Here is a 27,293-nt window from a genome sequence, read left to right as displayed (position 1 = left end):
CCCCTGGCTGTTGTGTTTCTCCCGGACTGATGCTGCTGTTGTTGTGTTTTGTTTATGTGCTGTAAATCTCCCTGTGTCTCCTCCTACTCCTCCTCCTCCTCCTACTCCTCCTACTCCTCCCATGACTGTGGTGGAGCCGGGAGGTAAAAGGTGGGTGGAGTCAAGGAGGAGAGTTATGGTGGTGGTGGTGGTGGTGGTAGTCAAGAGGAGTTTATTTCTACACACACACATACACACACACACACACACACACACACACACACACACACACACACACACACACACACACAACACACATTTATATATGAGTTCCTATGGTATATGTACTTAGTTCTTGAAAATAAACATTAACGCATGTGTGTGTGTGTGTGTGTGTGTGTGTGTGTGTGTGTGTGTGTGTGTGTGTGTGTGTGTGTGTGTGTGTGTGTGTGTGTGTGTGTGTGTGTGTGTGTGTGTGTGTGTGTGTGTGTAGAATATATATTTTTTCTAGTTTCCTCAACATTCACTTATTCTTTTCTTCTTCGTCTCGTTATCATCATTTTTATCATCCCTTATTTCTCCCCGTGTTGACTTAGCACAATGTTCCCTCCCTCCCTCCCTCCCTCCTTCCCTCCCTCCCTCCCTCATACATCTCTCTCTCTCCCTCCCTCCCTCCTTCTCTCCCTCTCTCCCTCCTGTTCTTGTGTTTTCTCTAAGTCTACTAATTAGCCTCCACCTCGTGTTTACTGCTTTTAATTCTTCTCCCCTTTTGGCTTTTTCTCTTTTTCGTTCTTGTCGCTAACTCATCCACTCTCTTTCTCTCCCTCTCCCCCACCACACCCCTTCCTTCCTTCCTCCCTCCCTTAGTGCCAGATATGACTTAAAATTGTGTTATCAGGATATTGGTTAGGTTAGGTTAGGTTAGGTTTAGGTTAGGTTAGGTTAGGTTAGGTTTAGGTTTGGTTAGGTTTAGGTTTAGGTTAGGTTAGGTTAGGTTAGGTTTACGCCCGCAGGCTCTCTCTCAACCCGCTCCCTGAAATCTCTCCTTCGCGGGCTACCTAATTTGCATGAAGTATAACCCACCAGCTACGTGTGTATATGTAAATTCTTTCTTTCCTGTGTGTGTGTGTGTGTGTGTGTGTGTGTGTGTGTACAGAGTCATTTTAAGATTTACATTACTTCCTTTGACTAACATTTAATTCATCTCTCTCTCTCTCTCTCTCTCTCTCTCTCTCTCTCTCAACAAGACCAAGAAGTCAGTCTTTAGCACACACACACACACACACACACACACACACACACACACACACACACACACACTCACGGAAAAACAGTGCACTACACGACCCAAGTTTTGTGTGTCAGCTGTTTGTTGAACTTTGTCGACCCGTCATGCACACAGCCCAAAATTCTTTGTGTGTACCTCCACCCTATAGTGCCCGCCTGTGTGTGTGTACCCTGTTCCTGTACTGTCCATATGTCTGTGTGTGTGTGTGTGTGTGTACCTTTTTTCATGTAACGCTCGTCTGTGTGTGTGTGTGTGTGTGTGTGTGCGCGTGTGCGTGTGTGTGTGTGTGTGTGTGACTGCATACCGAGGCAGACAAGCGCCAACGCCGGAAAGATGTAGCCGCCACCCCTCCCGCACTAGATGTAGCCCTCCACACAAGCAACATCTGTGGATGACCTTGCCGGTCCCGTATCGACCTCTTTAGTCACCTCAGAACTCACCAACGAAGGTGACATGCTTAATAACTCATATCTTTGTATCATAACTGGATGATCGTCATACTCGATTCCGAGTGACAGCAAAGTAGTAGTGTGTGTGTGTGTATCCTGCCTGGGGATGGGTCTGGCCTCATTGTGGTGTTGTGGAGGAGCAGGTGAATCCAGGTGCCAAAGGCCTCGTCTCCCTTTGATGTGTGGGCAGCCTCAGTGAACGTGTTGCCCTTCACTCACCTGTGTGTACAGTCGTGATTATTCGCACACCTGGGAGAGTATATATATATATATATATATATATATATATATATATATATATATATATATATATATATATATATATATATATGTGTGTGTGTGTGTGCATACGCGTGATTGTCAAACCAGTTTCAGCTCACATGACAGAACTCGCAGCTGACTCAAGGGCATTATATCACTTCAGTAATCTTCTTGGTTAAATCACTCACGAAATAGTTAATGGACTCGGCAGGTTGACCAATTAATATAATGGATGGATAGAATTTCAAGCAGTTAAATAATGGGTAATTTAACATATAACGGGTAAGAATAGGTTAATGGGTATAGCATTTAAACCAATTACAGCGGGTAATTTAAAACAGGTAAAAACAATTACTACCGGGATAATTAACATAAAAATGAATCACTTAACAAAATGGGTAAATGGACGTAACAGTTAAACCAATTACAAATTGGGTTAATGGGTTGAGTAGGAGTAGCAAGGTGCCGTAATGGGGGCGAGAGGGTCGTTCACAAGGGGTCGTTAGTGAGTGGCGGGTAATTACTGGCAGAGAGTAATTAGGGCATAATCTATAATTAAACAAGACCTTCATTACTATCCGCCTATCTCTCCTCTCTCTCTCTCTCTCTCTCTCTCTCTCTCTCTCTCTCTCTCTCTCTCTCTATCTATCTATCCACCTGTATCTATATCTATCTATCTATCTCTCTATCTATCCACCTGTATCTATATCTATCTATCTATCTATCTATCCACCTATATCTATATCTATCTATCTATCTCTCTATCTATCCACCTATATCTATATCTATCTATCTATCTATCCACCTGTATCTATATCTATCTATCTATTTCTTTCTCTTTCCATGGCTTCTGTACCTAAAATTCCTTAAATATTAGGTCAAGGTTTGTGGCCCTAAAATTATTTGTAGTTTTGGTCGTTGTTGTTGATCGTTGTTGTTGTGGTTGTTGTTGTTGTTGTGGTTGTTGTTGTTGTTGTTGTTGTTGTTGTTGTTGTTGTTGTTGTTGTGGTTGTTGTTGTGGTTGTTGTTGTTGTTGTTGTTGTTGTTGTTGTTGTTGTGGTTGTTGTTGTGGTTGTTGTTGTTGTTGTGGTTGTTGTTGTTGCTGTTGTTGTACTTGTCTGACCCCACACTTACCAGAGTTGTAAATATACTTACAACTGTTATATAAAAACTGTTTGTATATCTATATGGTGTTTAGGTTTAGTGTTTGTTTACCTTTAGTGTTTATGTACAATGTTTGTTCACCTGCACTTCCTTAACACACACACACACACACACACACACACACACACACACACACACCACAGACGAGAAGGTAAAAATTAAACTTGCTGAACTTAGTTACAAAGTTTCAACGTGATAAATTATGGTACACGACTGCCGCACTAACACACACACACACACACAACACACACACACACACCACACACACACACTGTTAAAATATCAGGTCAGAGTGGGTCACCTTCCTTGCCTGATAAGGAGGTCAATTTAGATTATAAATCATGATTAGCCGAGTTTAAATAAGGTAATCTGCTCAGGGACCGTCACCCGCCCTCACCTGAAATATTCACAGCTTAAATACTCTTGGTGAGGAGGGAGGGGGGTGAGGAGGGAGGGGGTGAGGAGGGGAGGGCTAGGGGGGAGGAGGGAGGGCTGGAGGGAGTGATTATGGGGAGGGGGGAGTAGGGTAGTGAGGCAGTCGTGAAGGGGGATGGGGGAATTTGGTGGTGATGGGGGAGGGAGGGAAGGAGGAGGGGGTAGGAAGAGGAAGGGGAACTTGATGGTGATGAGGGGAAGGGGAAGGAAAACTAGGTGGTCGGGGTTGAGGGTTAGTCGTTGGTGGTGGTGTGTGGCGATAGTGATGGTGGTGTATGGTGATAGTGGTGGTGGTGGTGATAGTGATGGTCGTAGTGATGGTTGTGGTGGTGATGGTGGTACTGATGGTTAGTGGTAGTAGTCATGGTTGTGGTGCATGGTGATAGTGGTGATGTGTGGTGATAGTGGTTGTATTGGCGGCTCTTTAAATTAGGTTTGGTTAAATTCTTGTTAAGTTGGGTTAAGTTATGTTATGTAACGTTAAGATTGTATTAAGTTTATATTAAGTTAGGTTAAGTTCCCTCAAGGTTATATTAAGTTTGGTTAGGTTAAGTTACATCAAGGTTATATTAAGTTAGGTTAAAATTATATTAAATTTAAGTTAAAGCGAAATTATTGCTGAAGAGAAAAAGAGGTGAAGAGAAAATAAATAACTGGGAGGAACAATCTTGGAGAGAATGGAAGAACAAAAGTAAAATAAAAGAGACAAGGAAGCCAATAGAAAACAGATTCACGTCACATGAATTATTGTGCCAAGCCCCAGGCCAGAGGAAGTAGGAGGGAGGAGAGGAGGAGGAAGAAATGTGAAGACGAAGAGGAAGAGGAAGAAGAATGAAGACGTAGAGGAGGAGAACAACGAGGAAGAAATATGAAGACAAATTGGAGGAGGAGGAAGAAGAATAACGAGAAAGAAGAGGAGGAAGAAGGATGAACAGAAAGAAGAATGAACAGGAAGACGAGGGGGAGAAGAAGAATAAACAAGAATATGAGGGGGAGGAGGAGTAATAAGAAGGAATAAGTAGCAAAGAAGGAGGAAGGATAAGACTAAATAGGATGAGAAGGAGGTGTGCAAGAAGATAATCTAAGGGGTAGAAAAGGAGGTGGAAGAGTAAAGAGAAGAATGAACGAATCAGGAAACAGAGGCATAAGGAAGAAGATGTCCACAAGAGGCAAGAAAAGATGGTGATAGATGAAGACAAACGAAGGAATACTAGACAAAGAAGAAAGAGAAAATGAATAATAAAAGGAGGAGGAGGAGGAGAAGGCGTAAAGCTCGAGGAGAGAATGAATGAGGAAGTAGGAAGATAAGGAAGAAGGAGGTGGACTTGTTTTTGTAACGGATACCTAACTTAATTTGCATAGCCGCCTCGAGGAAGGAGTCGGGGGTAGAAAGGGAAGGTGAAGGAAGAGAGAGAGGGGGAGGGGGAGAGGAGATAAGGAACGGGAGTGTGTTTAGAGGAGGTGGAAAGGAGGTGTGAGGTAGAGGAAAGAGGAAAGGAAAGGAGTGGGAGATGAAGGAGGTGTATAATGGAGAGAATGGAGGTATGGAAGGAGAACGTATATGGAAGTATGACGGAGGGAACAATAAAGGAAGGGGGGGGATAGAGATTAAGAAGAGGAGGCGGAGGAGGAAGAGGAAGAAGGGAGGGTAGAGAGACGGAGGAACGGATTAAAAAGAGAATTTGGAGAATTAAGTAAAGAAGGAGGGGAAGACATTGAGAATATGAGTGAAGAAAGAGTAGGAGGGAGAGAGAATGGATGAAGAAATCAGAGAACAGGAGAAGATTATGATGAAAAGGAGAAGGAAGAATGGAGACTCGTGTAGGGGAGAGGGAAGGAAGAAAAATGAAGATGACAAAAAGAAGAAGGTAAGGAAGGGATGGGAAAGGTAGGAGGGGGTGAGAGAGGTTAAGTTAATCCCAGTAGTTAGTATGTTTATTCTATCGTGTTTGGCACCTGGGGGGGATTTGGCCACACCCTGGAGGAACACTTGAAATAGCCATTACTTTTTTTTTCAACTCCTCTGGCAAGATATTCATGCAAATTATAATTAAGTTGAGACAGACTTGAGAACGGCCACGCCCGTCCTAACCGCTTGGTGACGGCCTTCGTTGTCCTGGGAGTCGTTATCCTCGTGGTGGTGTTGTCCTGGAAGCTGAAGCCTTGCAGTCCTGTTGTCCTTGAGTTAATTAGATGTCATGGGGCCGATTATATTTATACATTTAGTGCCCTGGAAATTGCTATTGATGTCTCGACTCGTCCTGGAACATGTTTTTTAAGGTTTCTACGTATCTTGGAACTTGTTATTGAGGCTTCCACTTGTCCTGGAACGTGTTATTGAGGCTTCTACGTTCCTGGAACTTGTTATTGGTGTCTCTACTTGGCCTGGAACTTGTTATTGGTGTCTCTACTTGTCCTGGAACTTGTTATTAAGGCTTCTACTTGGCCTGGAACTTGTTATTGGTGTCTCTACTTGTCCTGGAACTTGTTATTAAGGCTTCTACTTGGCCTGGAACTTGTTATAGAGGCTTCTACGTTCCTGGAACTTGTTATTAAAGCTTTAGTTGTCTTCGAACAGCTAAATGACCTGTATTGTTAATGTGTGGGTAGAACAGGTGCACTCACCCCGAAGTAAAAGAAGAAAAAAGAAGAAAGAAAAAAGGAAGGAAGAAGAAAGGAAAAAAGAACACGAAAGGAAAAATAATAGAACTGAAAAAAGACGCTCGAATAGGTTAATATCTTAAATATACATAAAATAATAAAATCCAATTATTTTATTCATTTGTGCTGACTGTAACGAACGTGACCTTGAATGTGTGTGTGTGTGTGTGTGTGTGCTGTTATTGATGTAGCTGTTGCTGCTGCATCTTCTGTTTATTGACGTTATTTTTTTTAATACTCCTGTGCTGGTTTTATTGCTGCTGTTTTTATTATCGTTCCTCCTCTCCTCCTCTTCCTTCTCATTCTATTTCTCCTTCCCCTTCTCATCCTCGTCCTCCTCCTCCTCTTCCTCCTCCTCTTTAATAAGCTTCTTAAATACCCAGCAGCAAAAACCAGTGTCGGTCACGGTATGTGGAGTGACTCTTTGGGTTTCCGGACCAGATGTTGTAATGTTGGTCAGGAAAACAGCAGGTGCTCTCTCTCTCTCTCTCTCTCTCTCTCTCTCTCTCTCTCTCTCTCTCTCTCTCTCTCGTAGTTAATCTCTTAGGGAGAATAGCTGGTTACTAGCGACTCCAATCACCACCTGTGACCAATCACCTTACACACAGGTAACATGCTCAGTACTTACATACCTGTGGGTAATTCATTATCTAATTACTTAACGTTTAAACTTGCGCTTCTACTTTTTTTTGTGCGTAAATTAAGTTAAGAGATTTTTATGTGGCGTGGGCAGGGAACTTGTTTGGGCAGGGTGGGTGGGTGGGTGGGTGTAGGTGTATGAATCGTTGTCTGTGGGCAGGGGAACCTGGATGGGTGGGTGGGTAGAGTGTATGAATCGTTGTCTGTGTGGGCGGGAACCTGGATGGGTGGGTGGGTGAGTGTATGAATCTTTTTCTGTATGGGTGGGTGTTTAGGTGGGTAGATGTCTGGGTGGGTGGGTGGGTGGGTGGGTGGGATGACGCACCAGCCAAGAGTATCTCAGGTGCCGTTAACAAGACGATCATATCCGCTAGAAATAGGTAATTTTACGGTGGTTGGGTCGTCGAGCGGACTAGCCATGAGGGACGATAGGACGGGTAGTTGGGTAGTTAACCTGGGAATTGATGGTGATTGATCGCTGCTGTGCGTGGACGTGAGAATTCTTTCTGTGGTTTCTCGTGATTGGGGGTCTGCGTGATTACCCAGTTGTTATTGAGTGATTGAATAGTTGGAGGGAAGGGTTGGCTGTATGGTGGTAGTTGGTTGGTGGTTTTGTCATTGAAAATATTAGAGTTGTCTTGGGGTGGTCATTGTGGAATTACTCGCTCGTTATTTAAGGTGATTACAGGTGATTGGTGCTCATTATTTTCTGATAACATATCGCTGTGGTAGTGAAGCGGAGGAAAGGGTTCACTAGTTAGTGGTCGTGTGTGTGTGTGTGTGTGTGTGTGTGTGTGTGTGTGTGTGTGTGTGTGTGTGTGTGCTCCTTCCGTCTGAGTCCGTCCTCCCGTTCGTCCTTCACACACACACACACACACACACAACTATATTTTTGACAGTGATAATTTTGGTGGAATTACAGGAAATAGCGAGGTGGTTCCAAGGGCGGATCCACAGTGGGGTCCTTGGGGTCCGGACACCCCGTTTTCATCAGAAAATTCCAATACTTTTTCTTTAATGCAGTATTGTACTCAGGCATTTTTGTTTAGTAAAAAGTATTTACTATTGACTTCAAATATCTCCTAATATCAAGTGCGCATGGCTTCAAAATGCCCATGATATTGGTCAAATTTCACCCCATCCCCCCCACCCACAACTCCTTGGACCCCCCAACTGATATTCCTGGATCCGCCACCTGGTTCCTTGTCACATCTTATACTTACAACCTTATTTTAAACATAATATGTGTTTGTTTGTATTCTGAGTCCTGTGTCCATATGAATGACTGAAGCACACACACACACACACACACACACACACACACACACACACACACACACACACACACACACACACACACACACACACACACAAAGTACTATTTCTAGCTATCAGGTCAGGTTAGGCTAGTTAGCATTAGGTTGGTTAATCTTCAGGTGAAATAAACTGGGGAATGAAACCTTCAGGTGATTCGTATGCAAATTAATAGCCATCTATATATATTTTTTTTTAGATAATTTGCCTAAATAGTTGCGGACTTGTTGATCTTTGACCAAACAATTTCATTAAGTTTTATATTGGTTTTATTTATTTATTTTATTTTTTTATTTTTTTATTTTTTTTAAGAATCAAAGTGAAGTGAATTTATACATAGCGAAGGCATTAGCATCCTCCCTCCCTAACCTGTTCTAGTTCTCTTTTTGGTTGACCCTCTCTTCCTCCTCCTCCTCCTCTTCCTCTTCCTCTTCCTCCTCCTCCCCCCATACATCTACCATCTGGGAGGGAGGAGGGAGGGGAAGAAGGCCACTCAGGGAGCACCTTGCTGTGGCATGACCACGTGGGTCCAGAACTGTTTGTAAACATATCAAGTGAATCTGACTGTCTCCCCCCCCCCCTCCACACACACACACACACACACACACACACACACACACACACACACACACACACACACACACACACACACGTAACACGCACTATGTGTTTATGAAACTTATGTTTATTAAGTCAGGTCAGGTCAAGTAAAGTTACATTGCTTTACGTTTGGTTAAATCCAGGTTCAATAAGTGAGGTTGGGTTAGGTTACTCAAGACCACATACAGAAGTTGATTAAGTTAAGTTAGGTCTTCTACCCTGCACTATTATGTAATGAATGTGTCTTCAAGCATTTGCAGTCGGGGAGTGTGTGTATGTGTGTGTGTGTGTGTGTGTGTATATTTATGATTCTATATATGTTTGTGTACAGTATGTGTATGTTTTGTGTGTATGTATGTTTATGTATGACTGTAGTGTGTTTTTGCCTGAGAGAGAGAGAGAGAGAGAGAGAGAGAGAGAGAGAGAGAGATAAACATCCCAGCTGGTGAACTTATGTGTGGTGTTGTAATTTGCGGTGATTGTCGGTGCGGGAGGTAAATCACTGTTATTGTTGATGTAAGGCTTGGCTGACGTGATGCACTGTTAGCTAATTAATTGTGGGTGGTGAGAGACGGACCCCCCGCCCCCTTTCCTCTCTGTCTCTCGTTCTCTCAGCTAAATGGACTGATGGATAGACACAGAACCAGAACAGACAGACCAGACAGACAGACAGACAGACAGACAGACAGAGACGAACGGAGAAACAGGCAAAGAAAGACAGTCATGACTATTGTTTCCTCCTGTCACCAAACTGTGTTACCCCCTTGAGGATGATGACTTAAACCCTTGAAGACAATGACTTAAACCCTTGTGGACGATGACTTAAACCCTTGAAGACAATGACTTAAACCCTTGTGGACGATGACTTAAAGCCTTGAAGACAATGACTTAAACCCTTGAAGACAATGACTTAAACTCTTGAAGATGATGCCTTAAACCTTTGAAGACGATGACTTAAACCCTTGAAAACGATGACCACACACACACACACACACACACACACACTATACAATATGTCTGTCTGTTCCTCACACAGTGCTGCACACCTTCACTACTACCCTGTCAAAATGCCACCTGCTCTACACGTGCTATTACCTGCCCTACCTCCTCCTCCTCCTCTTCTTCCTCCTCCTCCTCCTCCTCCTCCTCCTCCTCCTCCTCCTCCTCCTCCTCCTCCTCCTCCTCCTCCTCCTCCTCCTCTTCTTCCTCCTTTTTGTTCTTAACATCGCCAGATAATCAGTCACTTACCTGTCCATTTTTTCAGTTTAAATTACCTCTAAGCCAATTACTGCGCGTTGGAAATTCTGGTCTGAAAATTTAAGATGAGGCCAACGCTAATTTAGTCTTGAAAATTACCTTGTAAATTACAATGGTCGTTTATTTTTCAAGACTTTTACGTTATAAATTATAAAAGTTGCCCGACCAGAAGCGCCTCCCCCTACCCCCCTCTCCCAGCCTCTCTCCTCCTCCTCCTTCCTCCTCCCTATACTCCTCCTCTCCCCATCCCCCTCCACGCCCTGTTAAAAAAAAATTGTAAATTGAACCCGTTTATTTGGGCGGCGAGGTCATGTGACGTCATAGGGGCGTTGGTGTCATTGTGTTTATAACGTTAGAAAATATCCAACTTTTTTGTGACATTATACGCAATTTTCTCTGACGAAGAAAGTAATTGTCTTTTGCTATCTGGGACAAACTTACGCAATGTTTTTAGTATCCGAGAAAGCACCTCCGTAATTTACTTGATATTAGGGAAAAAAACTACGCAATTTTCTTGATATCAGGGAAAAAACTACGCAATTTTCTTGATATCTGGGAAAAAAACTACGCAATTTTCTTGATATCTGGGAAAAAATCAAATTTTCTTGGTGTCTAGGAAAAAATGCCTATGTAATTTACTTGATATCTGGAAAAAAAACACTACGCAATTTTCTTAAATATCTGTAACGACCCACTTAATTGTCTTAGGAAACGGGAACGACCATCAAGGTCTTGTTATCCGAGTCCTTCTTACTTCCCGCCATTCTTGTGTGTTTTTATTATTAATTTATCATTTATTTTGAATTATCTCTCTCTTTACTACACAGTGTCTCTTTCATTGATGCTGCGGCGTCTTATGTGTAAATTGTCATCATGATTCGTTCTCATTATCATCATTATTCTTCATCATTATTATCAATCATTATCATTATCATCAATCTGTGTCATCATTATCATCATTCTTCATCAATATCATCATTCTTCATCATTATCATTAATCATCATCATTATCATCATTATCATCATTCTTTATCATCATTATCATAATTTTTCATCATCATTCTTCATCATTATCACCAATCATCATCAATATTATCATCAACATCATTATCATCAATTTGTATCATCACTAATAATAAGCATCTCACCATTATCATCATCGTTCATCATTTATCCCCATCATCATCATCATCATCAATCATCATCGTTCTGCATTATCGTTATCATCATCATCAAAATCATCTCAGAGTGAGGCTTCGCTGTTAAGAATTGAGAAAGACAAAATCTATCTCTCTCTCTCTCTCTCTAGTTCATTTCAGTCTCATTACCGCCACCATTAATTTTCCTATTAATTTTATATAAGACGCAACGAAGCACTATATTTATAATGGCGCCAAAAAATTTTAATGGTGTTATATATTTGTAATGATGTAATTTAATTTAATAGTATAATGGATTTATAATGATAAGATTCTAATGTAATTTATTAACACTAATGCAATATACTTACCATGACGCAATTTATTTACAATGACGTAATGAGCTGTACTTATAATGACGCAATGTATTTATTTTATTTATTGTGATTATTTTCATTATTTTGTATTGGTGATGCTCTCTCTCTCTCTCTCTCTCTCTCTCTCTCTCTCTCTGTCAAAGAAACTCGTGGAAGTTTTTTTTTTTGGCTTCGTTTTTCGTTCCGTCTGTCTGTCTGTCTGTTCTCCATCAGTTCATTCATGTCTTTTTATTCCTCGGCTCGTTCGGTCGTGTCTGTCTGTCTGTCTGTCTGTCTGTCTGTCTGTCTGTCTGTCTGTCTGTCTGTCTGTCTGTCTGTTTATCTCCACCCGTCTGTTTGTTTGTTCATTCATCCGTTAGCATATTTGTCTTATACCCGCCCGATCAATTTCTTATTTATATATTTATTTATTTATTTCCTTCCTTCCTTCCTTCCTTCCTTCCTTCCTTCCTTCCTTCTTCCTTTCCTTCCTTTCTTTTCCTTCCTTCCTTCCTTCCTTCCTTCCTTCCTTCTTCCTTCCTTCCTTCCTTCCTTCCTTCTTTATCCTTCCTTCCTTCCTTCCTTCCTTCTTCCTTCCTTCCTTCCTTCCTTTCATTCAGCTGTAACCTATCGATGGAAGGCTTCAAGATACGTTCAAGTCTTGGTGGAATTTTGACTCCATTTTTTAACCCCGCCTAGTGCATCAACCAGACTCAAAAAGGGGAGGGTGGGGGGAGATGAGGAAGGGAGGAAGGAAGGTGGGGGAGGAAGGGGAAGGGGGAGGAGGGGGAAGATACCAGTTTGAAATTTATTACAGTCGCCGCCGATAAATCTGGCCTGGTATTACCTCGAGATGCAATTAAGTGTATAGTTCAGGTGGGGAGGTGGGGTGAGGGGGTGGGGGAGGTGGGGGTGGAGGGGTGGGTGATGTGGGAGGAGATGGGGGTACGTGAAGGAGTGTGGAGAGTGGGGGGGTGGGGATGTGTTGGGGAGAGAAGGGGTAGAGATGTACAGGGTAGGGGAAGGGTAGGGATGTGTAGGGGGAATGGGGGAAGGAAAGGGAAGGGTTAAAGGAGGGAAGGAAAGATACATGGGGCCAGGGGGAGGGAGAGGGCTGGGTGCAGCAAAACTTAAGTAATTACCACAGGGAATTGATATGTATTTTATTACACCATTAATGTGGGATTGTAATCAGAGTTAAGATTTTCCCATGTGTGTGTGTGTGTGTGCGTGTGTGTGTGTGTGTGTGTGTGTGTGTGTACGTGTACGTAATCGTCTACGAGGCCCAAAGGCTACATCAAGTTTAAAGTCTTATGGGCAGCAATACATAAAAAAATCTTTATTTTTTTATATATTCGTATATATACTTTTTCAGCGTGTAAATAACGACACCATTTTTTTTTATAACTTGTGGCGATGTTGAATTTATTTAAAAATATAAATTTCTATTTATCTGGGTGTTTTTATGGTCCCGAGCCTGTAGGGGGCCGCGTGTCTAGCCCTTACTCTTGCCAAACGAAATATATTCTATACAGTTAGTATACTGTATATATTTAATTTATCTTTATTTACATACACGCTCACACATCACAATATGAAGACTATATACAGGTGAAGCATCGAATATAAAACAACTCGGGTGCCACGTGATCATCCTCTCAGCTTAGAAGCCGTCGTTTGTATTTCAGTGTCACAGTCAATCGTTTAACACCACCTCTTACGTATCACCCCCCACCGCTACACTCCAAGCTGCACAGTATTGCTATTTCTGTCTTGCTTTGTTGTAATATGTTCCCTCCTAAAAATTACTTCAGTTTAAGTATTGGGCAAGTGGGAGCAGTAGCGTGTGGGAGGCTTCAGTGAGTGGCGTGTGGGAGGCTTCAGTGAGTGGCGTGCTAGGGGCTTCACTGAGTGGCGTGTGGGAGGCTTCAGTGAGTGGCGTGCTAGGGGCTTCACTGAGTGGCGTGTGGGAGGCTTCACTGAGTGGCTTTGTTATTGACGGTGAATATTGGAGCTGAATGCCTTCTTTTACCAGTGTGGACAAGTGTAGTGGCGCCACACGCGGGGAGAGGTGAGTCCGATCCCATTAACGTTACTCTCATATCTCCTCCCTGTGTACCCACTGTATGTACACACCAGTAAGAACGATCGAATAACGTCGGATATAACCAAGAAATTATACCCATTTACCCGTGAAAGTTTACAGAATAATAGGATATTGATGGTGTATTAATGATGTGGGGGAAGAGGGTGTGGCCGAGTGGATATAGTACTCACCTCCCGTCCTAAGGGTCGTTGGTTTGATCCCAGGGCACTCCTAGTCCAATCAACTATAAATGGGGGGGGAAGTGAAGGTAGTCGATTGCAGTGCATGTTCATATTGCGTTTTAAGTACACTGAAGGCTTCCTATACCGTGTAGTGTCTCCAGACTATTCCTAAAGGACTTTCATATACCAACACAGCTCATTTATCAACGTGACATAAATTTTTATATTAGTGTTAAGAATACAGGATACAGTATATGTTTATGTACTGAATAATAATAATATGTAACACCATGACTATAGTTCTCTTTTGTTTTCCTCGTGATCTCGCGTCAGCTGGATATATTATGAACACGGCGCCTTGATCTGAATATATTAGGGCGAGTTTACAGGTAATTAGCCCACTCTGTTATTACAAATCCTTGACTTATTATGTAATTGTTTCATCTGTTGGGTAAATCACTTTGTTTTTTGTCATGTTATTGTAATTATCTTATTGTTATTATAATTACGGGTGCTGAAGTATTTTACTCAATGGTTAATGCGGTTGTTTATTACAGTTATGTTGTTGTAATTAACGTAAACATAAATTATTGTATCTAAAATTCATGCCCAGTGGCTATTACAGTATAATAACGTAATTGCAATAACTGTATGTCTAAAATTTACAATCACTGGAACTGCAGTATTTAATCCCTAAGGTTATATCAATTATTTAACCAATCACAGAACTACCAATGTGTTTTATGGTCATTGCAACCACATAAAATTAATAACAATAATCTCGCCATCTTGTCATGTGAATATTGTGGTTGTTGTAATCATCAGAGAGCAAGAGTGTGGTTATGGCAGCTTCCGGTTATATTATCTTGTGGTTATGACTGTGGTTGTGAGTGTGCTGGGGTAGGAGGTATTAATATTAACAACTGTGGTGGTGTGAGATTTAGTATTTTCTTTGATATACAAGTGAAAAAAACCTCTATATAACGGACATTTCTCTCCATATAATCCGTTAAATGGGTGTTGAACATCTAATGGATCCTTGATATAGTGGACTTTCCTCTTCATATAAGTCCGCTAAATAGAGGTTTTTGCTGTATCTTCTTAAGCCTGAACATGAGAGAGAGAGAGAGAGAGAGAGAGAGAGAGACCAGTAGCAACAGGAAGTATATTTTTAAGAGGAATAATATTTTTTTTTTAATGTGTTATGTGGTGTAGTTAAGACGTATTGTATTATGCGCCAAGACCCTGTGTATTATTGAGTGTTATTAGCGTGGTCTTTGAAGCTCTTGAAATTTGTCTAATATAAGAAAAATAAGACCGAGTGAACGATGCTTAAAGACCCTAAACACATTGAAGTAACAGCAACGTTTTTCAGGGGAGAGAACTACAAGTAAACAAGCTGGTGTATGGGATAACCTGGTACACTGACTGACTGACTGACTAGTATATAACTGGTACTGTACCGAGGTCTAATAATGGTACAGGTCAGAGAGACAATAATATACTGGATTCATATATTTATCCATAACCTTAATAATAATGGCGGTGTTGTTTGTGTATATTGACCAAAGTGTGTGTTGGCAGATTACATATTGGTGCTTGTGTCATTTTTTGTAAATAATCAAATTAAAAAGATAATACAGGGTGACGCATAAGTCGTTTTACTGAGAACTCTCGTCTTGTTTGTATTCTGGTAAAGCGACTTCTGCACCACCCTGTACATTATTATTATTGAAGAATAAGAAAACGTGAAAACTTCGTTATTCCCGTGAGAAGTGATGGTAATTACCCAATTGCCTCGTTAGAGTGTGAACCATCCAACGTGACATTAAGGTTTAAATCACTTCCAGGTGAGCGAGTTTGTCGAAGGTTGGATATTTACTCGTTACGTGACGTCACACCTCAGCACACCTGTACCTCACACATGACAGGTGGGTGAAAGGTGTTATTTGTAGAGAGATTTAAAGTGATGTATAAATAATAAAACAAAAAATTAATGATAACGAAAGAGGAGAGAGAGATGTACTGTACGTAGGTGAAGTTGGCCACACCTGTACCCTCACAGGTGTCTCACTCGGTGTGTGTCATCATAATTTTATTCTGAGTTTGTACACATGTTCTCCGTTTCTATTGGTTACTGTGCAGGTGTAGTTTGAACAGGTGTCATATTGGCTCACAAAATTTTACATGTCAGGTGTAATCAACGCCCGATGACGTCACAACATCTGTCTTTCTCATGAATCTTGTGAATGGGTTTGCAGGTGTGCACAAGTGTGTTTATGACATCACATCATCTAGGTGTCTTGTGATTGGCTCTCCAGGTATTTACAGTGCTGTTTATGACGTTACAATACCTAGAGCTCTTATGGTTGGCTCCCAGGTGTTTACAGTAAATATTATGACGTCACAACTCCTAGAGCTCTTATGAGTGGCAAACCAGGTGTTTATATTAAAATTTATGACGTCACAACTCCTAGACCTCTTATGATTGGCTCCCCAGGTGTTTACAGTACTGTTTCTGATATCAATAATGTCTAAGACGTCACGACACCAACAGCTCCAGTGATTGGCTATTCACATATGCACAGACATATTTATGAGGTCACATTACATGAAGCAGCTGTTATTGGCTCCGCAGGTGCAGACAAACAAGGTGATTAGCACTTGTCACCTTAAGTCATTAGCGAGCAGTGATGGTGAAGTTGTTATGTCTCTCCTCTTTATTGTTGTTTTCAGTAAATTCAGATTTGTTTATATTTCTCCTAAGCTTATATTTCTGTGGTCAAGTTCAGGTCTGCCTCACCGCTATGATATTGTGTTGTTAAGTAAGCGGTCCTCCTCAAGCTATGAATGCTGATATTTCCTGTCTGGTTCAAGTTAACATTCAGATTACCATTAATAGCCGGACCTGAGGGTGAAATCAGAGCCGAACTCAGGTTGGGGTTGTCTATTCAGAATCACTTGTACAGTAATGATTTATACCTGCACTGTATATATTGTATCTAAACAAGAGTTCCTCCTCCTGTTACCTCCAACTATAAACTATAATCCCTAAATTATTTCCCGTCTTTATTTTAAGTTAAATACAATTCATTAAGAACTCCTTGATATATTAATTTGATTTATATATATATTAATAGTGTAAATTTATAGGAATCTATCGTTTGGGTAAAAAAATTCTTCAAAGTGGGTACAGGTTGTCTCAGGTGGGTACGAGTTGTCTTGGGTACAAGTTCTCATAAACCTGACAAGTTCCCAGCCTGGATTTATAATTGGGTAATGGATTATACCCTCAGGGGAAGTGATAAATTGGTGTGAACTAATTTGAATTAAACCTTTTCCACAAACTACCGAGCAAGTGTTAGTCAATAGGAGTGAATTATTATATCATGAGTACTGCATCAACATACTGCTTGGAATGTCTGGAGTCTTGCTTCGAGGCAATAACAGATCGAACTAAAATACTTCTCAGGACACAACAGAGTAACTCTAGGATACTTTTGTTGTGATCAATCCTTTGAATGACCGCACCCCCCTCCCTGGGTCAAGCATCCACACAGTGACCCTCACCACCACAATGACACCACCTGGTCACCTGAAGTCATTAAGGTGGTGACGTTGGCAAGGTGAAGTTATTATTCCTCTCATCTGTATAGTTTAGGCCTTTAATGCATAGTTATACAGTGTAATCTACGAGTTTTATTTTAATCGTGGAAAACCGGCAAGCATGGTATACACTGTAGATACTTAGAGGCGTTACATATAAATGCTGATAGTGGTAGACCTGTGGTGTGGTGTAAGTGAGGCGCTGTAGTCATGGCAGCTGTGGGGATCGTCTATACAGGTGTGCTCAGAGCCGCCATGAAATATCAAAACAGGATTGAGGAAGATTACTTATTTAACATGATAGAAGGGCGGTGAGGTAGCCAGAGACGAGCTGTTTGGTAATCTTCAGTCTTCTAACTGCATGCACCTTTGTGTGTGTGTGTGTGTGTGTGTGTGCGTGCGAAAAATCTAGCAAGTTACATTAAATTACTTTGTGTTTATCGTTAAAAAAACAACATACATAGAGTAAAGTTATAATATTGCAGTGTTGAAGGTTATTAACACATTATACCGTTATAATCTAGTTAAACATTATCATTATAAAGCCTCGGGCCACTTAGCGACCTATTTTCTTTATGAAGCAAGATTAGGGAAGGGGAACTACACTAAGCTGGTCTGTCTAACATAATAGCGTAAGGTCAGGGGTCACTCACTCAGATTTTTGTTGTCTGATGAAGCACCACTTGTATGACGCCACAAAATATATACATATATTCTTCCTTTTGACCATGACCTATGACCTGTTATTACCCGGAAACAAAGTAAGTTACTGGGATTGTTACAGTGAATTTATGTGATATGTGTTGGCAGCGTAACTCTCCCCATTCTTAAGTTGTACTGCCAGATATACTCCCTCCCTACCTCCTCCCCCCCCCCCCACACACACCCATCGTCAGTTATTACCGAACTGTACCTGGGTGCTTTACCTGGCCGTCTCCTCGCAGCTGATAACGCCCAGTGTACTCATGTGTATCTGAATGTATGAAGCGCTTGTGACGTGTGTGTGTGTGTGCGCGCGTGACAGGGCGTTCTTTAAGAGGAACAACATCAGTTTATATATTTTTGGAAGACAAGCATAAATACACACAAAAAAGTACTACATCCTTGACCACCGAAGGGTCAAGACGTACCTGGCGCTCCTCTCGGAGTAGCCAGGTCAACTGTTAAGTTGGCCCATACCAACTCCCTCCCCTGAACCCTCCTCCCCACCGGAATATCAACAAGTTCTCGCCAGAAGTTACAATTTCATTTTGGAAAGGAATGGAACCAGTGTTAAACAGAGGTGAACAGTGGTGAACAGTGCTTAAGTCAGTGAGAACAACTCAACAGTAACAGTCATACCCAAGTTAACCTTCACACAGTGAGGTCCCAGGTACCCAGTGATAACGGCCCGTGAGACCCAACACAACCAGCGATGTGTTAATCCGTCTACGATAGGAAGGCCTGGGACCACACCTCACTCATATAACACCATCTGTGAGGGAATTACTACACCACGTGAGGCCCCTCATAACACCATCTGTGAGGGAATTACTACACCACGTGAGGTCCCTCATAACACCATCTATGGGAATTACTACACCACGTGAGGCCCCTCATAACACCATCTGTCACGTGAGGTCCCTCATAACACCATCTGTGAGGGAATTACTACACCACGTGAGTCCCTCATAACACCATCTGTGAGGGAATTACTACACCACGTCAGGTCCCTCATAACACCATCTGTGAGGGAACTACTACACCACGTGAGGTCCCTCCTAACACCATCTGGGAGGGAGTTACTACACTACGTGTTTGCTGTTCAACACCTACAATAATCTGTATGTTCACTGTATGTTCCTTTACCTTTCTCTAATGAAGGCTTTTGTTAAACCACCAATGTATGTAATAAGTCATTTATGTCCAATGTATATTTTCAGCCTTCGAGCTGCAGAACTTTTTCAATAAACCGTCAATTATTTATTATTATTTTTATTTAAAAAAAAAAAATAATGCAAAGCAACTCAAACACACAGACACACACACGAGAACAAATAAAAGAAACTAATCTCCCCAAAAAAGTGGAGATCGACATTGATTCTCAGAGCCACGCACGTCCTCCCGCTCACTCATCTGTACCTTCATAAAATAGGAGGGAGAAAAACGGGCCACGCTGAGGGGGAGTCGTGGAGGGGCTCTGAGAGGGGGAGGGATCGTGGAGGGTCTCTGAGGGGGAGGGATCGTGGAGGGTCTCTGAGGGGGAGGGATCGTGGAGGGTCTCTGAGGGGGAGGGATCGTGAGGGTCTCTGAGGGTGGGGTCTCTGAGAGGGGAGGGACCGTCTCGGATCGTGGAGGTCTCTGGAGGAGGGATCGTGGAGGGTCTCTGAGGGGGAGGGAAGGTCTCTGGGGTCTCTGAGAGGGATCGGGGTCTCTGAGGGGAGGGTGGATGGTCTCTGGAGAGGAGGGATCGGGAGGGTCTCTGAGGGGAGGGGTCGTGGAAGGTCTCTGAGAGGGGAGGGGCCGTGGAAGGTCTCTGAGAGGGGAGGGATCGTGGAGGGTCTCTGAGTGGGGAGGGAGGGTCTGAGGGGAGGTCGTGGAAGGGTCTTGAGGGGGAGGGACTGGAGGGTCTCTTGAGGGGGAGGGGGATCGTGGAGGGTCTCCTCTGAGGGGGGAGGTCGTGGAGGTCTTAGGAGGAGGTCGGAGGTCTCTGGAGGTCTCTGAGGGGGAGGGATCGTGGAGGTCTCTGAGAGGGAGGGATCGTGGAGGGTCTCTCTCTGAGAGGGAGGGGGATCGTGGAGGGTCTCTGAGGGGAGGGGTGGAGGGTCTCTGAGAGGGAGGGACGGAGGGTCTCTGAGGGAGGATTTTTTTAGAGAGAAAGGAGGGAGCAGAAGATTAGAGGTGGGGAAAGGAAGTTATAGTTCGGAAATTGAAGAAATTTAAGAGGAGGTAAGAGAGGGCGGGCTGACCGTCTAGCTAAGCTAATAGTGTGTTTGGGTTGTGTCATGGGTTAGTTATTGTCTGTCGGTACAGGCACTAGACACCCTACCCTGTCCCATGTAAGGGTGTTTTAAGGGCCTTTATTTCATATTCCGCCGTCGTGGAGGATCTCTGAGGGGGAGGGGAAGTTGTTGGGGTCGTGGAGGGTCTCTGGGAGAAGGGGTCATGGGGTCTGTGGGGGGGAGGGGGTCGTGGAGGGTCTCTGAGAGGGGTAGGAGGTCTTTGAGGGGGGAGGGGGGTCGTGGAATGGTCTGTGTGTGGGGGGGGGGTTCATAGGGGGGTGGAGGCTCGGAGGCACAAAGGCACTCAAAAGATCTTGCGGAAAATGCTTGATGTAAAAGTCGCCGACAAACATCCTAAGGCGATCACGGTGAGTAATTCCCATGGAACGGCCTGAGAGAGAGAGAGAGAGAGAGAGAGAGAGATTTGGAAAACGAAGAGAAGCTGTTTGGGTGTGTTTGTGAAGTTTGTTATTTGTAATAGATATATTTAGCTAGATAACGCAATACATATATAAAAAATTACTCAATTATAATAACTTTGTTGATAATGTAAATATGTTAATTTTATTTATTTATTTTTTATATGTGATTGTTGTTGTAAAAGTTTGAGCCTGATAAATTTATCTTGTATGTCATGTCTTGTTAGGATGACCTCGGAACAGGTCAACAAGGTGTGTCAGGGGTTAATCAAGCAGTAGGGTGACCCCGGACCAGGTCAAGGTGTGTCAAGAGTCCAGAGGTCAACCACCGGTGGAGGCGTGACCTAAAGACCACATGCCGCGTCGACCCTCAACCCTGGGGAGGAGGAGGAGGGCGTGGGGGGGGGTAGAATGGAGTGGAGGGAAGAGAAGAAGGGATTGAGGAGAAAGAGAGAGGGGGGAGATGAAGGGAGTGAGGGGAAAGAAAGAGAAAGTAATAGGGTGAAGGAAAGGAAGAAAGGGGGTTAAAAATGAGAGGGGAGAAGGAAGGGTAATGGAGAGGGACTCGCTTGTGTGTGTGTGTGTGTGTGTGTGTGTGTGTGTGTGTGTTCAATGTCATGCTTCTCACGATATATTTTGCTTACGTTTATTTACCCATATAGTTGGGATCTAATTGAGGATGCTTAATGACCCTAGTGGCAATTAAACCACCTGAATCTAAAATAATTTCCTCATCATATTGATTCATCTCATCATCTGATAACTTATTGAGTGGATGCTTGGGTCAAAGTTAGGTTAGGTTAGATTAGGTTAGATTAGGTTAGATTAGGTTAGGTTAGATTTGGTTAGGTTAAATTTGGTTAGGTTAGATTTGGTTAGATTAGGTTAGATTAGGTTAGATTAGGTTAGGTTAGATTAGGTTAGATTAGATTTGGTTAGATTAGATTTGGTTAGATTTGGTTAGGTTAGATTTGGTTAGGTTAGATTTGGTTAGATTAGGTTAGATTAGGTTAGATTAGGTTAGGTTAGGTTAGATTTGGTTAGGTTAGATTTGGTTAGGTTAGATTTGGTTAGGTTAGGTTCTAACTTCCTTGGCCCAAACGTCCTACATTCATTAGACCAGGTTTCAGTCGGTTTCAGTGTGTTTTCCTATCTCGTGGGATCCTTTTAATGATCAGTGCCCCTGTGTTAAATCTGTTCTTTTTCCAGTATAACCTCTCGGCTGTCACTCTCAGTCCTCCGGCTCCTTGTTCTTAATTAATACCTCTACTTCTACCTGTCACTCACCTGGGCCCTCCTTGTCTCGCCTCGTGTGTGTGTGTGTGTGTGTGTGTGTGTGTGTGTGTGTGTGTGTGTACCTTGGAGTGTGTGAATCCTTTTGATGTGAGTTTGTATTCTTGAATCTGTGTGTGTGTGTGTGTTTTAATTAGCACATGTCGCCTATATGAATTTGCCCTCATTGTTTATGTCATTATAATCACCATCGTCATAATTATCATTCACTGTATTAGTGTGATTATCATTATCATCACAGTCATTATCACCACCAACCAATTATCACCATAACCACCCATCCTATCACCACTAATACTACCACCTACACTATCACCATCATCACTACCATCACCATTACCACTACCATCACCATTACCACTACCATCACCATTACCACTACCATCATCACTACCATCACCATTACCATCACCATTACCACTACCATCATCATCATCATCACCACCACCCGCCATTATCACCATCACTACCACCAATTACAATCTTGCCAGCCGCGACGTCCCAATTGCCCAATAAAAAATGTAGGATGAACGACCCCCCTCACAACAAGGCCACATAGATAATCCTGGGGGAAAAAAAAGCACCACTGGCTTTATCGCGCCAATCTTTCATTAACGCCAAATGTCTTGTAATGGAGACAGAATAGCACTTTATTGGTCCCGCTGATGGTAGTGTCGATAACGGCGAGTCTACTAAGTGAGGTGAGTGGGGGGGGGGTGGGTTCAGGTGGGCTAGGGGGGAGGGATTATGTTACCGAATGATTCCCTTATATGGGTTACTGGAACATGTGGAGAGAGGCGGAACTAGAGAGAAGCGATGATGATGATAATAATGATGATAGTGATATAATAATAATGATAGTGATATAATAATGATGATAGTGGTGGTGGTGAAGTATTTTCTTATTGTCCGGATAACACTAGTACATTTATAACCCGGAAGTAGTATATAAGTTTCTGTTGTCCGGATAACACGATTACAATTATAACCCGCAAGTGGTGTAACTATTGTCTGTTATTTATTTATATCCGGATTACACAAGTACACTTATTATTTACTGCCCACTCAACACTTGAATAATTAAATCCGTGTTATGTATATCCAGTCTCTCTCTCTCTCTCTCTATCTCTCTCTCTCTCCTCTCACGGTGTACTTTCTAGGTTTCAAACAGTAAACTTTCTTGGTTCCAGAGAATAACAATATTAAGTTCCATCATCATCATCATCATCATCATCATCATCATCATCTCATCACCATCATCTTCATCATCATCATTATTAAGAAACTGGAATTCCTAGCCATAAGCATTTTTAAGTTCCAGATGGGTAAATTTTCTTGTTCCGGAGATCAAAAGAAAACACTCACGTTCCAGACAATGAGTTCCTGAGGACCCAACGAGTAAAACATTCCGAGTTTCAGGTAGTGAACAACTTGGGGTTTTAGACCGTGAACTTTCCTTGTTTCACAGAGTAAGAAATTCAAGTTCGAGGCATTGAACTTTTTAGGTTTGCAGACAGTGAACTTTTCAGGATCCAGACTTTTCAACTTTCCAGATTTGTTTAATGAAGTAAAAAAAAAAACTCACGTGTAATTCCTTGTTACCTAGTAGTGGTATGTGGATCTGCACCTGTACACACACACACACACACACACACACACACACACACACACACACACACACACACACACACCTGGCCGTACTGACGTAATTAAATTGGAGGAGCAGTGTCCGAGGGTATTAGTGCCAGTGGAGTAATTAGGCTCTACACCACCTGGGTCATCCTCACCTGGTGTATGAGAGAGAGAGAGAGAGAGAGAGAGAGAGAGAGAGAGAGAGAGAGAGATCTATTTTATAAACTACTTCTTCCTGTACCAACTTTCCTCCCTCCGTCTCTAATACTCTCTTTCTGCTTCCTCCTACTCTCTCCATCACACACACACACACACACACACACACACACACACACACACACACACACACATACACACATGAATGTAGGAAATAAGGAAAACCGATAAAAAATAACAAGAGTGAAAAAAAAAAACTTCCTGTCACGTATATATTTTCACCTACCGCCTCCTGCCATCACCCCCACCCCCCCCTTTCTCCCCAGGTAAACAGTCATATCCTTCCGGTGTGTCATGGCAGTCATCTCCCATCTGTCTCACACCAGTCATTTCCACTTTGTCTGAAACCAGTTTTTATTTTTTTTACGCCAGTCATCGCTACTGTACTTGTTATCTTGTGTCTTTCTGCTGTTTATCTTCTAGTTGTTATTCGCCAGTCATCGTTCGCCAGTTGTCATTCGTCATTTGTCATTCGTCGTTTGCCAGTTATTATTCGTCAGTTCATCTTAGATCACCGGTCATCAACCAGGTCATCATCCACCAGTTATCACCAGGTCATAATCCACCACTCATCCCTCAAGTCATCACTCAGGTCATTCACCTACCAGTCATCAACCAGGTAACACCAGGTCATAATCCACCAGTCATCACCCAAGTTATCATCCACCAATTATCACCTGGTCATAATCCACCACTCATCCTTCAAGTCATCACCCAGGTCATCCACCTACCAGTTATCAACCAGGTCATAAATCAACCAGTCATCATTCATCAGTTATCACCAGGTTATAATCCATCACTCATCACTCAAGTCATCACCCACCAGTCATCACCCAGGGAAAGAGATCACATCAGTAAACGAGACACTAACATGATGAGCCTAGGACACCCCCCCCCCCTCCCCCCAGTAACAAAATTGATCATAGAGTGAGGGAAAGGAGGAAGCTAGCAGCCACAAGGAGCCTACATACATTATCTCCGCCCGGTATATTGAGCCAGCACCCTAAAGCATTTATTCTTCTGCCTTGGTTATCCTCCGGCGTAAAACACAAGCCAATATCCTTTAGAAGTAATAATACCACATTGATTGGATACCTCACTTGAACGCATCTTCTCTGGCCTGTCTTTATCTAATGAATAATAACTAAAAAAAAAAAAAAGAAGACTATTGCACAACTGGATTGCAAACCCCAAACTCGCAACAACAACAAAAAAAAGTCGGATCTTCAAGGTCAATGTCATGGGCCAGCGAAGCGTCTTTTTCCCGGAAGATATCGTATTTTTTTAAATTCTTAAATCTTTGTTCACCTAATTTCTGGTGTGGGCGGGTTTGCGTATGGAATAACAATGACGCGAAATTTTGGAATATATTAAAGGATTTAGTGAGTAAGATTATTGACATATGTTTTCACAGTATGAGTTTATTCTTTGTGAAGAGGTATAATCATCGTGTGGTGAGGTAGTAGGTTATTCCAGGGGTATTTCATGTGTTTACAAAGTTTTGGCGCGCACCAGAAGGCAGCGTTCGCATTATTCCTTGTATGGCGGGATGTTGGCAAGCTAAACCTTTCACAGAGAGCGTCAAGAGCCGTGGTTTTTTTTTATTATTTTATTATTCTTACACATAGTCTACACATCCGTCTTTGTTATTTATGTTCTTTATCTATGGACATAAATATTTAGTTGTTATTTAGGGGGAGAGAAGGATCAGATTAATATTATTTGTCGTTTTATGAATACTTCTCCTTATTCATAGTTTAATCGAAAAAAAAATCACGCATAAAATATTGCAGAAACGTTATTTCCAGACAGTATTAATATAAGAATATTTCCTCTAGTCCCTAAAATATTAATATTATTATTATTGTTATTATTATTATTTAACGTTGATGAAAGCTAGAATAAATCATATATAAAGTTTAATTTTTCTTTTGTAAACGCTCAGACTTGTATCTTCAGTGTCAAGTCATATTTTTCACCAGTCTATTTTAGCAACAAGACGCAAGGGGGAGGAAGAACATTATAAAAGGACAGGGAAAGAAAATAAACTGTATAAAAGACGCAAGAAAAGAGAATAGCGTATAAAAGAGGCAGCAGGAGGGAATAAGAGAATAAAAGGGATACGAAATGAGACACACAAAGAGAATAAGATAGTAAGGAGTAATAAATGATAATAAGATAGAACAAGGAAGGAAGTCAGGAAGGAAAAGTAATAACAGGAAAGAAACGTAAGATAAACATAGAACACAAGGAAACACAACAAAGAGTAGAAACATGAAAAAACGAAATATTGGACATTAAAAAATAAGGCTCAAGAAACGAAAAAAATGAGTAAAACAAATAAAGAGAAAATGACCAAGAATAAACGAAAATGAGAGAGAAAAATCCAGTAAACAATAAAATATGTTAAAGAAACAAGACAGATATGAGGTTTGGGTGGGGGTGGAGGTAGAGGTGGATGTGGTTTGGGTGGACCAGTTTTACCAAGACCCCCCCAGTGACCGTGACACCTCTTGACAGGACGATTAATGATCCACTTAACTCTTACGTATTTATCTCTCTCCGTGTGCTGCTCTCTGGCGATATTTTTCCTGTGTGGTAATTCTGGATGCGTGTTTCCCGTAACGTAAACAAGAATTAACGAGAGCGTAAAAGAATAACCAATAATTATTTATCATTACGGGTGATTTATATTTGGCTTGAAAATGCAGAGTGGAGGAAAAATATATCTGTATGTTTATGTATGTAGCTTGGACACTGTAGGTATTATTATTATTATTATTATTATTATTATTATTATTATTATTATTATTATTATTATTATTATTATTATTTATTATTATTGTAGTAGTAGTAGTAGTAGTAGTAGGAGTATTTATTGTAATAATAGCAGTTGCAGTGGCAGTAATAGAAGCAGAAACAGTGGTGGTGGTAGTAGTGGAAGTGCAATAGTAGTAGTGCTAATATTATTTATTTAATTATTTATTTATTTATTGGACTGTTATACCAGGTAGCTGTAACTTAAATTATAATCAAATGCTTTTCTGAAACTAGACGCCACTACTTGTATGACAAAAACATCGAACACATGACGTCTCTCCAAACGGCCTCGACCCCACTGCTTAGAGATCAGTGTTGACATTAGTCCAAAAGTCCCACAACGCCAGACTGTTTACTGAAATTTCTCGAAAGATAAATGTCCACCAACTCGCCAATTTTGATGAGATCTTGTTCATTTTTTATATACTCTGAGCTCTTTAGAGAATACATGTTTCTATTAAGTTTGAAGAAAATCCAACGTGCTGTTCATGAGTTATCGTGTTCACATTGAGGGAT

At 41.8% G+C, this 27,293-nt stretch overlaps 1 long non-coding RNA gene across 4 annotated transcripts in view; it reads left to right on the top strand.

The window, feature by feature from the left end:
- Positions 1-27,293, top strand: part of LOC121871501 — a 128,118-nt gene that overhangs the window by 27,769 nt on the left and 73,056 nt on the right. For 3 of the 4 annotated variants that reach the window (XR_006089879.1, XR_006089882.1, XR_006089881.1), the window contains exon 3: positions 15,661-15,741. The exons of the other annotated variant lie outside the window; for it this stretch is intronic. This is a non-coding gene — a long non-coding RNA (uncharacterized LOC121871501). The remainder of the gene's footprint in view (positions 1-15,660; positions 15,742-27,293) is intronic. 4 annotated transcript variants of the gene reach the window in all.

This window comes from Homarus americanus, unplaced genomic scaffold (genome assembly GCF_018991925.1).
Source record: "Homarus americanus isolate GMGI-L3 unplaced genomic scaffold, GMGI_Hamer_2.0 scaffold45698, whole genome shotgun sequence".
Lineage (NCBI taxonomy): Eukaryota > Metazoa > Arthropoda > Malacostraca > Decapoda > Nephropidae > Homarus > Homarus americanus.
This window is presented reverse-complemented; position numbering and strand designations above follow the sequence as displayed.